General features: G+C 62.8%; 2 non-coding genes across 2 annotated transcripts; both read right to left on the minus strand.

Moving 5' to 3' along the window:
* Window positions 1–3,507: 3,507 nt before the first annotated feature.
* Window positions 3,508–3,626, minus strand: LOC131872225 (5S ribosomal RNA). The gene has a single exon (XR_009370402.1). It is a non-coding gene; the product is annotated as a 5S ribosomal RNA (ribosomal RNA).
* Window positions 3,627–11,381: 7,755 nt separating this feature from the next.
* On the minus strand, window positions 11,382–11,500 carry LOC131872234 (5S ribosomal RNA). Its single transcript, XR_009370411.1, has one exon. It is a non-coding gene; the product is annotated as a 5S ribosomal RNA (ribosomal RNA).
* Between the last annotated feature and the right edge of the window lie 1,940 nt (window positions 11,501–13,440).

A 13,440-nucleotide genomic window follows, 5' to 3' on the forward strand; every position in this document is an offset into this window, starting at 1 on the left:
CCTCGCGTGCACCTTCGCCGCGGTGGGCACCATGGCGTGCACGAAGTCGGAGCCCGGTTTGCCCCGGGTGCGCACCTCGCGTGCACCTTCGCCGGGGTGGGCACCTTGGTGTGCAGACCTTGGCTGGGTTGCGCGCCCTGGTGGGCACCATGGTGCGCACCAAGGAGCGCTCCGAAGTGTGCTCCAAGGTGCGGCCTGCACGAAGTCGGAGCCCGGTTTGCCCCGGGTGTGCACCTCGGGTGGGCACCTTGGTGCGCATGCCTTGCCTGGGCTGCGCACCAGGGCGGGCTCAAGATGGCACCCGCGTTCCTTTTTTTTCACTATCTTTCAAAACGGAAATTTTAAAATCTCATTTTTTTTTGCCTTTTTCTGGAAATTAGTGAAGGCAGCGCATCAAAGGTGCGCACCTCGCTGCCCACCACGGTGCGCAACGCCGGTGGGCACCCGGGAGTGCTTCGAAGTGTGCTCCAAGGTGCTGCGTGCACGTTGTCGGAGCCCGGTTTGCCCCGGGTGCGCACCTCGCGTGCACCTTCGTCGGGGTGGGCACCTTGGCTGGGTTTGCCCCGGCTGCGCTCCGAAGCGGGGTTATTGGAGCGCCGCCTCTTTTTTTGTCGGAGCGTTTGGTGGGGTTTCTCGCATTGGCTCTTCCGAGGCCCGGTTGCCACCCTGGCGCGCACGAAGTCGGAAGTAGGGTTAATTGCCCGGGTGCGCACCTTTGCCAGGGTGGGCACCTTACCTGGGCTGCGCACCAGGGCGGGCTCAAGATGGCACGCGCGTTCCGTTTTTTTCACTATCTTTCAAAACGGAAATTTTAAAATCTCCTTTTTTTTTTGCCTTTTCTGGAAATTAGTGAAGGCAGCGCATCAAAGGTGCGCACCTCGCTGCCCACCTTGGTGTGCTCTGAGGTGCGCACCCGGGAGCGCTACGAAGTGTGCTCCAAGGTGCGGCGTGCACGTTGTCGGAGCCCGGTTTGCCCCGGGTGCGCACCTCGCCTGCACCTTGGCCGGGGTGGGCACCTTGGCTGGGTTTGCCCAGGGTGCGCTCCGAAGCGGGGTTACTGGAGCGCCCCCTCTTTTTTTGTCAGAGCGTTTGGTGGGGTTTCTCGCATTGGCTCTTCCCAGGCCCGGTTGTTGGGTGCGCTCCCACCCTGGCGCGCGCGAAGTTGGAAGTTGGGTTAATTGCCCGGGGCGCGCACCTTCGCCAGGGTGGGCACCTTGGTGCGCACACCTTGGCTGGGCTGCGCACCAGGGCGGGCTCAAGATGGCACCAGCATTCCCTTTTTCTCACTATCTTTCAAAACGGAAATTTTAAAATCTCGTTTTTTTTTTGCCTTTTATGGAAATTAGTGAAGGCATCGCATCAAAGGTGCGCACCTCGCTGCCCACCTTGGTGTGCTCCGAGGTGCCCACCACGGTGCGCAACGCCGGTGCGAACCCGGGAGCGCCCCGATGTGTGCTCCAAGGTGCGGCGTGCACGAAGTCGGACCCCGGTTTGCCCCGGGTGCGCACCTCGCGTGCACCTTGGTGCGCACACCTTGGCTGGGTTGCGCGGCCTGGTGGGCACCATGGTGCGCACCAAGGAGCGCTCCGAAGTGTGCTCCAAGGTGCGGCGTGCACGAAGTCGGAGCCCGGTTTGCCCCGGGTACGCACCTCGCGTGCACCTTCGCCGGGGTGGGCACCTCGGCTGGGTTGCGCGCCCTGGTGCGCACCAAGGAGCGCTCCGAAGTGTGCTCCAAGGTGCGGCGTGCACGAAGTCGGAGCCCGGTTTGCCCCGGGTGCGCACCTCGCGTGCACCTTCGGCGGGGTTGCGCGCCCTGGTGGGCACCATGGTGCGCACCAAGGAGCGCTCCGAAGTGTGCTCCAAGGTGCGGCGTGCACGAAGTCGGAGCCCGGTTTGCCCCGGGTGCGCACCTCGCGTGCACCTTCGGCGGGGTTGCGCGCCCTGGTGGGCACCATGGTGCGCACCAAGGAGCGCTCCGAAGTGTGCTCCAAGGTGCGGCGTGCACGAAGTCGGAGCCCGGTTTGCCCCGGGTGCGCACCTCGCGTGCACCTTCGCCGCGGTGGGCACCATGGCGTGCACGAAGTCGGAGCCCGGTTTGCCCCGGGTGCGCACCTCGCGTGCACCTTCGCCGGGGTGGGCACCTCGGCTGGGTTGCGCGCCCTGGTGCGCACCAAGGAGCGCTCCGAAGTGTGCTCCAAGGTGCGGCGTGCACGAAGTCGGAGCCCGGTTTGCCCCGGGTGCGCACCTCGCGTGCACCTTCGCCAGGGTGGGCACCTCGGTGCGCACACCTTCTCAATGTTTTCTTGCCTTTTCTGGAAATTGGTGAAGGCAGCGCATCAAAGGTGCGCACCTCGGTGTGCTCCGAGGTGCGAACCCGAGAGCGCTCCGAGGTGCCCACGAAGTCGAAAGTCGGGTTAATTGCATTGTTTTCCCCGGGTGCGCTCCGAGGTGCGCAACATCGGCGCGCACCAAGGAGGGCTCCGAAGTGTGCTCCAAGGTGCGCACGATGGCGTGCACCTCTGGTGCGCACGATTCGGAGCTCGGTTTGACCGGGGTGCGCACACCTTGGCTGGGTTGCGCACCTTTTGTGCGCTCCAAGGTGCGCACGAAGTCGGAGCTCGGTTTGCCCCGGGTGCGCACCTTCGCCAGGGTGCGCACCTTGATGCGCACGCCTTGGCTGGGCTGCGCACCTTGGTGGGCGCCATGGTGCGCACCTTTCGTGCGCTCCAAGGTGCGCACGAAGTCGGAGCTCGGTTTGCCCCGGGTGCGCACCTTGGTGGGCGCCATGGTGCACTCCGAGGTGCCCAAGATTGGTGCGCACCAAGGAGCGCTCCGAAGTGCGCTCCAAGGTGCGCGCGAAGTCGAAAGTTGGGTTAATTGTCCGGTTTGCCTCGGGTGCGCACCTTGCGTGCACCTTCGCCAGGGTGGGCGCCTTGGTGCGCACACCTTGGCTGGGCTGCGCACACCTTGGCACCCGCGTTTCCTTCATTTTAAATTTTTTTTTTTTACAATCTCTCAAGTGGGAAATTCTATAATCTCAACTTTTTTTGCCTTTTCAGGAAACTTTTGAATGGAGCGCATCATTGGTGCGCTCCGAAGTGTGCTCCAAAGCTCTCTCCAGCTGCGTGCACCTGCCCCGGCCGCGCACCCGGCCCCGCCCAGCTTCGCTCACCTGTCCCGGGCGTCTGGTGCGGAACCTTAGAGTAAGAAACATCACCGTGCACCTTGGCCAACGTGCGCGACTCGACCGAGCGCGCACTGGCCGAGGTGCACACCGATTTCACCTGGGTGCGCGCGCAGCACCTCGGGCGCACCGGGGTGCGCGCACAACGCCCGGGTTGCACCGTGGCCTGTGTGCTCGGGGCGCCTCGGGTGCGCGCTCGGTGTCGCCCCCGCGCGCGCGGTAGTGCGGGCAGCGCACCCCGGCCCGGCCCGGCCCCGACGAGAACGCAAACGGGCAAAAGGTTTATTCAAATAGCATTGCGATGCCCGGCGAAAAACTAAAAAAGGGTGCAACACCGGGACTTCCCGGGAGGTCACCCATCCCAGTACTACTCCGGCCCAAGCGCGCTTAACTGCGGAGTTCTGATGGGATCCGGTGCACTAACGCTGGTATGATCGCACCCGTTATGAGCTTGTCGCAGTGTGTACTTAGCAAACCGCGACCCACGTGCGAATCCACCCCGGCCACCCACCCCCGTCGAGGTGCACACCCTCCCTCGCGAAGTGCGCCCCGTTCGCCAAGTGTGAGCCCTGCCCGGGTGCGCGCACCTTGCTAGGGCGTCGGGTGTGCACCCGGCCCGGCCTACGTGCGTGCACCTGTAGGGGGCGTCGTGTGCGTGCAGTGTCCCGTCTGCAACGCGGTGCCCACACACCACCTCGGGCGCAACGACCTGCGCTCACATGTGGGCCGAGTGCACCTTGGTGCATGTTCGGGGCGCCTCGGGTGCACGCTCGATCTTGCCCCGGTGCACCAAGGCGCTCGGTTTGCCCCGGGTGCGCACTTGGTGCAAGGTGGGCACCCAAAATAGGGATCAAGCACCAAAACACAAGTTTCGGGATGCAAAATGGGACCCAAGGACCACAAATGCGTTCCAAGACCCATGATGGGTCCACGAGAACAAAAATGTGTTCCGAGACTTAATAAACAAATATTGGGTTTTAGGAGAAGAAACATGCTCTGATGCCCAAAACGAGAATCGACCCCGAAAAGGCCACAGGCCAAAAGTGGGATGCGAGACAAAAAAAAATGGGACCCGAGGACCAAAATTGGGTTCCCAGGTCGAAGACAGGGCAACCGGACAAGAAACGACCTCTAAGGCTCGAAATGAGTCCCGACGACTAAAACTTGACAAGAAGCACCCATCAGGCACCCAACTCGACACCCATGGGATGCCGACCCACCCGGGCTTCCACCTAGCACACCTTGGCACCCACCCACCCTCGCACCCAACCTCGCACCCAACTTAGCACCTTTGAACCCACATTGGCACTCACCCTGACCCTGGCACCTTGGAACCCACATTGGCACTCACCTTGACCCTGGCACCCACCTTTGCACTCACCTTGGGACCCACCCTGGCTCCCACCTCGGCACCCACCCAGACACCCACCTTGGTTCCTTGGCACCCACCTTGGATCCTTGGCACCCACCCCGACACCCACCTTGGCACGCAACTTGGCTACTTGCCACCCACCTTGGCTCCTTGACGCCCACCCCGACAACCACCCCGTGACCTACCCTGGCTAGGGTTGGTGCACACCCACCCTGGTGCCCACCTTGGCACCCACCCTATGACCCACCTTGGCACGCACCTTAGTACCCACCCCGTTACCCACCCTAGGACCCACCCCGTGACCCACCTTGGCCAGGGTGGGTGCCTTGGTGCGCACAACTTGCCTGGGCTGCACACCAGGGCGGGCTCAAGATGGCACCCGCGTTCCGTTTTTTTCACTATCTTTCAAAACGGAAATTTTAAAATCTCATTTTTTTCTTTTTTTTGCCTTTTCTGGAAATTAGTGAAGGCAGCGCATCAAAGGTGCGCAATGCTGGTGCGAACCCGGGAGCGCTCCGATGTGTGCTCCAAGGTGCGGCGTGCACGAAGTCCGAGCCCGGTTTGCCCCGGGTGCGCACCTCGCGTGCACCTTCGCCGGGGTGAGCACCTTGGCTGGGTTGCGCGCCCTGGTGCGTACCAAGGAGCGCTCTGAAGTGTGCTCCAAGGTGCGGCGTGCACGAAGTCGGAGCCCGGTTTGCCCCGGGTGTGCACCTCGGGTGCGCACCTCGCGTGCACCTTCGCTGCGGTGGGCACCTTGGCTGGGTTGCGCGCCTTGGTGGGCACCATGCAGTGCACGAAGTCGGAGCCCGGTTTGCCCCGGGCGCGCACCTCCGCCAGGGTGGGCACCTTGGTGCGCACAACTTGCCTGGGCTGCGCATCAGGAAGGGCTCAAGATGGCACCCGCGTTCCGTTTTTTTCACTATCTTTCAGAACGGAAATTTTAAAATATCGTTTTTTTTTGCCTTTTCTGGAAATTAGTGAAGGCAGCGCATCAAAGGTGCGCAACGCTGGTGCGAACCTGGGAGCGCTCCGATGTGTGCTCCAAGGTGCGGCGTGCACGAAGTCGGAGCCCGGTTTGCCTCGGGTGCGCCCTGGTGGGCACCATGGTGCGCACCAAGGAGCGCTCCGAAGTGTGCTCCAAGGTGCGGCCTGCACGAAGTCGGAGCCCGGTTTGCCCCGGGTGTGCACCTCGGGTGGGCACCTTGGTGCGCATGCCTTGCCTGGGCTGCGCACCAGGGCGGGCTCAAGATGGCACCCGCGTTCCTTTTTTTTCACTATCTTTCAAAACGGAAATTTTAAAATCTCATTTTTTTTTGCCTTTTTCTGGAAATTAGTGAAGGCAGCGCATCAAAGGTGCGCACCTCGCTGCCCACCACGGTGCGCAACGCCGGTGGGCACCCGGGAGTGCTTCGAAGTGTGCTCCAAGGTGCTGCGTGCACGTTGTCGGAGCCCGGTTTGCCCCGGGTGCGCACCTCGCGTGCACCTTCGTCGGGGTGGGCACCTTGGCTTGGTTTGCCCCGGCTGCGCTCCGAAGCGGGGTTATTGGAGCGCCGCCTCTTTTTTTGTCGGAGCGTTTGGTGGGGTTTCTCGCATTGGCTCTTCCGAGGCCCGGTTGCCACCCTGGCGCGCACGAAGTCGGAAGTAGGGTTAATTGCCCGGGTGCGCACCTTTGCCAGGGTGGCACCTTACCTGGGCTGCGCACCAGGGCGGGCTCAAGATGGCACGCGCGTTCCGTTTTTTTCACTATCTTTCAAAACGGAAATTTTAAAATCTCCTTTTTTTTTTGCCTTTTCTGGAAATTAGTGAAGGCAGCGCATCAAAGGTGCGCACCTCGCTGCCCACCTTGGTGTGCTCTGAGGTGCGCACCCGGGAGCGCTACGAAGTGTGCTCCAAGGTGCGGCGTGCACGTTGTCGGAGCCCGGTTTGCCCCGGGTGCGCACCTCGCCTGCACCTTGGCCGGGGTGGGCACCTTGGCTGGGTTTGCCCAGGGTGCGCTCCGAAGCGGGGTTACTGGAGCGCCCCCTCTTTTTTTGTCAGAGAGTTTGGTGGGGTTTCTCGCATTGGCTCTTCCCAGGCCCGGTTGTTGGGTGCGCTCCCACCCTGGCGCGCGCGAAGTTGGAAGTTGGGTTAATTGCCCGGGCGCGCACCTTCGCCAGGGTGGGCACCTTGGTGCGCAAACCTTGGCTGGGCTGCGCACCAGGGCGGGCTCAAGATGGCACCAGCATTCCCTTTTTCTCACTATCTTTCAAAACGGAAATTTTAAAATCTCGTTTTTTTTTTGCCTTTTATGGAAATTAGTGAAGGCATCGCATCAAAGGTGCGCACCTCGCTGCCCACCTTGGTGTGCTCCGAGGTGCCCACCACGGTGCGCAACGCCGGTGCGAACCCGGGAGCGCCCCGATGTGTGCTCCAAGGTGCGGCGTGCACGAAGTCGGACCCCGGTTTGCCCCGGGTGCGCACCTCGCGTGCACCTTGGTGCGCACACCTTGGCTGGGTTGCGCGGCCTGGTGGGCACCATGGTGCGCACCAAGGAGCGCTCCGAAGTGTGCTCCAAGGTGCGGCGTGCACGAAGTCGGAGCCCGGTTTGCCCCGGGTGCGCACCTTCGCCGCGGTGGGCACCATGGCGTGCACGAAGTCGGAGCCCGGTTTGCCCCGGGTGCGCACCTCGCGTGCACCTTCGCCGGGGTGGGCACCTCGGCTGGGTTGCGCGCCCTGGTGCGCACCAAGGAGCGCTCTGAAGTGTGCTCCAAGGTGCGGCGTGCACGAAGTCGGAGCCCGGTTTGCCCCGGGTGTGCACCTCGGGTGCGCACCTCGCGTGCACCTTCGCTGCGGTGGGCACCTTGGCTGGGTTGCGCGCCTTGGTGGGCACCATGCAGTGCACGAAGTCGGAGCCCGGATTGCCCCGGGCGCGCACCTCCGCCAGGGTGGGCACCTTGGTGCGCACAACTTGCCTGGGCTGCGCACCAGGAAGGGCTCAAGATGGCACCCGCGTTCCGTTTTTTTCACTATCTTTCAGAACGGAAATTTTAAAATCTCGTTTTTTTTTTGCCTTTTCTGGAAATTAGTGAAGGCAGCGCATCAAAGGTGCGCAACGCTGGTGCGAACCTGGGAGCGCTCCGATGTGTGCTCCAAGGTGCGGCGTGCACGAAGTCGGACCCCGGTTTGCCCCGGGTGCGCACCTCGCGTGCACCTTGGTGCGCACACCTTGGCTGGGTTGCGCGCCCTGGTGGGCACCATGGTGCGCACCAAGGAGCGCTCCGAAGTGTGCTCCAAGGTGCGGCGTGCACGAAGTCGGAGCCCGGTTTGCCCCGGGTGCGCACCTCGCGTGCACCTTCGCCGCGGTGGGCACCATGGCGTGCACGAAGTCGGAGCCCGGTTTGCCCCGGGTGCGCACCTCGCGTGCACCTTCGCCGGGGTGGGCACCTTGGTGTGCAGACCTTGGCTGGGTTGCGCGCCCTGGTGGGCACCATGGTGCGCACCAAGGAGCGCTCCGAAGTGTGCTCCAAGGTGCGGCCTGCACGAAGTCGGAGCCCGGTTTGCCCCGGGTGTGCACCTCGGGTGGGCACCTTGGTGCGCATGCCTTGCCTGGGCTGCGCACCAGGGCGGGCTCAAGATGGCACCCGCGTTCCTTTTTTTTCACTATCTTTCAAAACGGAAATTTTAAAATCTCATTTTTTTTTGCCTTTTTCTGGAAATTAGTGAAGGCAGCGCATCAAAGGTGCGCACCTCGCTGCCCACCACGGTGCGCAACGCCGGTGGGCACCCGGGAGTGCTTCGAAGTGTGCTCCAAGGTGCTGCGTGCACGTTGTCGGAGCCCGGTTTGCCCCGGGTGCGCACCTCGCGTGCACCTTCGTCGGGGTGGGCACCTTGGCTGGGTTTGCCCCGGCTGCGCTCCGAAGCGGGGTTATTGGAGCGCCGCCTCTTTTTTTGTCGGAGCGTTTGGTGGGGTTTCTCGCATTGGCTCTTCCGAGGCCCGGTTGCCACCCTGGCGCGCACGAAGTCGGAAGTAGGGTTAATTGCCCGGGTGCGCACCTTTGCCAGGGTGGGCACCTTACCTGGGCTGCGCACCAGGGCGGGCTCAAGATGGCACGCGCGTTCCGTTTTTTTCACTATCTTTCAAAACGGAAATTTTAAAATCTCCTTTTTTTTTTGCCTTTTCTGGAAATTAGTGAAGGCAGCGCATCAAAGGTGCGCACCTCGCTGCCCACCTTGGTGTGCTCTGAGGTGCGCACCCGGGAGCGCTACGAAGTGTGCTCCAAGGTGCGGCGTGCACGTTGTCGGAGCCCGGTTTGCCCCGGGTGCGCACCTCGCCTGCACCTTGGCCGGGGTGGGCACCTTGGCTGGGTTTGCCCAGGGTGCGCTCCGAAGCGGGGTTACTGGAGCGCCCCCTCTTTTTTTGTCAGAGCGTTTGGTGGGGTTTCTCGCATTGGCTCTTCCCAGGCCCGGTTGTTGGGTGCGCTCCCACCCTGGCGCGCGCGAAGTTGGAAGTTGGGTTAATTGCCCGGGCGCGCACCTTCGCCAGGGTGGGCACCTTGGTGCGCACACCTTGGCTGGGCTGCGCACCAGGGCGGGCTCAAGATGGCACCAGCATTCCCTTTTTCTCACTATCTTTCAAAACGGAAATTTTAAAATCTCGTTTTTTTTTTGCCTTTTATGGAAATTAGTGAAGGCATCGCATCAAAGGTGCGCACCTCGCTGCCCACCTTGGTGTGCTCCGAGGTGCCCACCACGGTGCGCAACGCCGGTGCGAACCCGGGAGCGCCCCGATGTGTGCTCCAAGGTGCGGCGTGCACGAAGTCGGACCCCGGTTTGCCCCGGGTGCGCACCTCGCGTGCACCTTGGTGCGCACACCTTGGCTGGGTTGCGCGGCCTGGTGGGCACCATGGTGCGCACCAAGGAGCGCTCCGAAGTGTGCTCCAAGGTGCGGCGTGCACGAAGTCGGAGCCCGGTTTGCCCCGGGTACGCACCTCGCGTGCACCTTCGCCGGGGTGGGCACCTCGGCTGGGTTGCGCGCCCTGGTGCGCACCAAGGAGCGCTCCGAAGTGTGCTCCAAGGTGCGGCGTGCACGAAGTCGGAGCCCGGTTTGCCCCGGGTGCGCACCTCGCGTGCACCTTCGGCGGGGTTGCGCGCCCTGGTGGGCACCATGGTGCGCACCAAGGAGCGCTCCGAAGTGTGCTCCAAGGTGCGGCGTGCACGAAGTCGGAGCCCGGTTTGCCCCGGGTGCGCACCTCGCGTGCACCTTCGGCGGGGTTGCGCGCCCTGGTGGGCACCATGGTGCGCACCAAGGAGCGCTCCGAAGTGTGCTCCAAGGTGCGGCGTGCACGAAGTCGGAGCCCGGTTTGCCCCGGGTGCGCACCTCGCGTGCACCTTCGCCGCGGTGGGCACCATGGCGTGCACGAAGTCGGAGCCCGGTTTGCCCCGGGTGCGCACCTCGCGTGCACCTTCGCCGGGGTGGGCACCTCGGCTGGGTTGCGCGCCCTGGTGCGCACCAAGGAGCGCTCCGAAGTGTGCTCCAAGGTGCGGCGTGCACGAAGTCGGAGCCCGGTTTGCCCCGGGTGCGCACCTCGCGTGCACCTTCGCCAGGGTGGGCACCTCGGTGCGCACACCTTCTCAATGTTTTCTTGCCTTTTCTGGAAATTGGTGAAGGCAGCGCATCAAAGGTGCGCACCTCGGTGTGCTCCGAGGTGCGAACCCGAGAGCGCTCCGAGGTGCCCACGAAGTCGAAAGTCGGGTTAATTGCATTGTTTTCCCCGGGTGCGCTCCGAGGTGCGCAACATCGGCGCGCACCAAGGAGGGCTCCGAAGTGTGCTCCAAGGTGCGCACGATGGCGTGCACCTCTGGTGCGCACGATTCGGAGCTCGGTTTGACCGGGGTGCGCACACCTTGGCTGGGTTGCGCACCTTTTGTGCGCTCCAAGGTGCGCACGAAGTCGGAGCTCGGTTTGCCCCGGGTGCGCACCTTCGCCAGGGTGCGCACCTTGATGCGCACGCCTTGGCTGGGCTGCGCACCTTGGTGGGCGCCATGGTGCGCACCTTTCGTGCGCTCCAAGGTGCGCACGAAGTCGGAGCTCGGTTTGCCCCGGGTGCGCACCTTGGTGGGCGCCATGGTGCACTCCGAGGTGCCCAAGATTGGTGCGCACCAAGGAGCGCTCCGAAGTGCGCTCCAAGGTGCGCGCGAAGTCGAAAGTTGGGTTAATTGTCCGGTTTGCCTCGGGTGCGCACCTTGCGTGCACCTTCGCCAGGGTGGGCGCCTTGGTGCGCACACCTTGGCTGGGCTGCGCACACCTTGGCACCCGCGTTTCCTTCATTTTAAATTTTTTTTTTTTACAATCTCTCAAGTGGGAAATTCTATAATCTCAACTTTTTTTGCCTTTTCAGGAAACTTTTGAATGGAGCGCATCATTGGTGCGCTCCGAAGTGTGCTCCAAAGCTCTCTCCAGCTGCGTGCACCTGCCCCGGCCGCGCACCCGGCCCCGCCCAGCTTCGCTCACCTGTCCCGGGCGTCTGGTGCGGAACCTTAGAGTAAGAAACATCACCGTGCACCTTGGCCAACGTGCGCGACTCGACCGAGCGCGCACTGGCCGAGGTGCACACCGATTTCACCTGGGTGCGCGCGCAGCACCTCGGGCGCACCGGGGTGCGCGCACAACGCCCGGGTTGCACCGTGGCCTGTGTGCTCGGGGCGCCTCGGGTGCGCGCTCGGTGTCGCCCCCGCGCGCGCGGTAGTGCGGGCAGCGCACCCCGGCCCGGCCCGGCCCCGACGAGAACGCAAACGGGCAAAAGGTTTATTCAAATAGCATTGCGATGCCCGGCGAAAAACTAAAAAAGGGTGCAACACCGGGACTTCCCGGGAGGTCACCCATCCCAGTACTACTCCGGCCCAAGCGCGCTTAACTGCGGAGTTCTGATGGGATCCGGTGCACTAACGCTGGTATGATCGCACCCGTTATGAGCTTGTCGCAGTGTGTACTTAGCAAACCGCGACCCACGTGCGAATCCACCCCGGCCACCCACCCCCGTCGAGGTGCACACCCTCCCTCGCGAAGTGCGCCCCGTTCGCCAAGTGTGAGCCCTGCCCGGGTGCGCGCACCTTGCTAGGGCGTCGGGTGTGCACCCGGCCCGGCCTACGTGCGTGCACCTGTAGGGGGCGTCGTGTGCGTGCAGTGTCCCGTCTGCAACGCGGTGCCCACACACCACCTCGGGCGCAACGACCTGCGCTCACATGTGGGCCGAGTGCACCTTGGTGCATGTTCGGGGCGCCTCGGGTGCACGCTCGATCTTGCCCCGGTGCACCAAGGCGCTCGGTTTGCCCCGGGTGCGCACTTGGTGCAAGGTGGGCACCCAAAATAGGGATCAAGCACCAAAACACAAGTTTCGGGATGCAAAATGGGACCCAAGGACCACAAATGCGTTCCAAGACCCATGATGGGTCCACGAGAACAAAAATGTGTTCCGAGACTTAATAAACAAATATTGGGTTTTAGGAGAAGAAACATGCTCTGATGCCCAAAACGAGAATCGACCCCGAAAAGGCCACAGGCCAAAAGTGGGATGCGAGACAAAAAAAAATGGGACCCGAGGACCAAAATTGGGTTCCCAGGTCGAAGACAGGGCAACCGGACAAGAAACGACCTCTAAGGCTCGAAATGAGTCCCGACGACTAAAACTTGACAAGAAGCACCCATCAGGCACCCAACTCGACACCCATGGGATGCCGACCCACCCGGGCTTCCACCTAGCACACCTTGGCACCCACCCACCCTCGCACCCAACCTCGCACCCAACTTAGCACCTTTGAACCCACATTGGCACTCACCCTGACCCTGGCACCTTGGAACCCACATTGGCACTCACCTTGACCCTGGCACCCACCTTTGCACTCACCTTGGGACCCACCCTGGCTCCCACCTCGGCACCCACCCAGACACCCACCTTGGTTCCTTGGCACCCACCTTGGATCCTTGGCACCCACCCCGACACCCACCTTGGCACGCAACTTGGCTACTTGCCACCCACCTTGGCTCCTTGACGCCCACCCCGACAACCACCCCGTGACCTACCCTGGCTAGGGTTGGTGCACACCCACCCTGGTGCCCACCTTGGCACCCACCCTATGACCCACCTTGGCACGCACCTTAGTACCCACCCCGTTACCCACCCTAGGACCCACCCCGTGACCCACCTTGGCCAGGGTGGGTGCCTTGGTGCGCACAACTTGCCTGGGCTGCACACCAGGGCGGGCTCAAGATGGCACCCGCGTTCCGTTTTTTTCACTATCTTTCAAAACGGAAATTTTAAAATCTCATTTTTTTCTTTTTTTTGCCTTTTCTGGAAATTAGTGAAGGCAGCGCATCAAAGGTGCGCAATGCTGGTGCGAACCCGGGAGCGCTCCGATGTGTGCTCCAAGGTGCGGCGTGCACGAAGTCCGAGCCCGGTTTGCCCCGGGTGCGCACCTCGCGTGCACCTTCGCCGGGGTGAGCACCTTGGCTGGGTTGCGCGCCCTGGTGCGTACCAAGGAGCGCTCTGAAGTGTGCTCCAAGGTGCGGCGTGCACGAAGTCGGAGCCCGGTTTGCCCCGGGTGTGCACCTCGGGTGCGCACCTCGCGTGCACCTTCGCTGCGGTGGGCACCTTGGCTGGGTTGCGCGCCTTGGTGGGCACCATGCAGTGCACGAAGTCGGAGCCCGGTTTGCCCCGGGCGCGCACCTCCGCCAGGGTGGGCACCTTGGTGCGCACAACTTGCCTGGGCTGCGCATCAGGAAGGGCTCAAGATGGCACCCGCGTTCCGTTTTTTTCACTATCTTTCAGAACGGAAATTTTAAAATATCGTTTTTTTTTGCCTTTTCTGGAAATTAGTGAAGGCAGCGCATCAAAGGTGCGCAACGCTG

This window comes from Cryptomeria japonica, unplaced genomic scaffold (assembly GCF_030272615.1).
Source record: "Cryptomeria japonica unplaced genomic scaffold, Sugi_1.0 HiC_scaffold_539, whole genome shotgun sequence".
NCBI classification, from domain to species: Eukaryota; Viridiplantae; Streptophyta; class Pinopsida; order Cupressales; family Cupressaceae; genus Cryptomeria; species Cryptomeria japonica.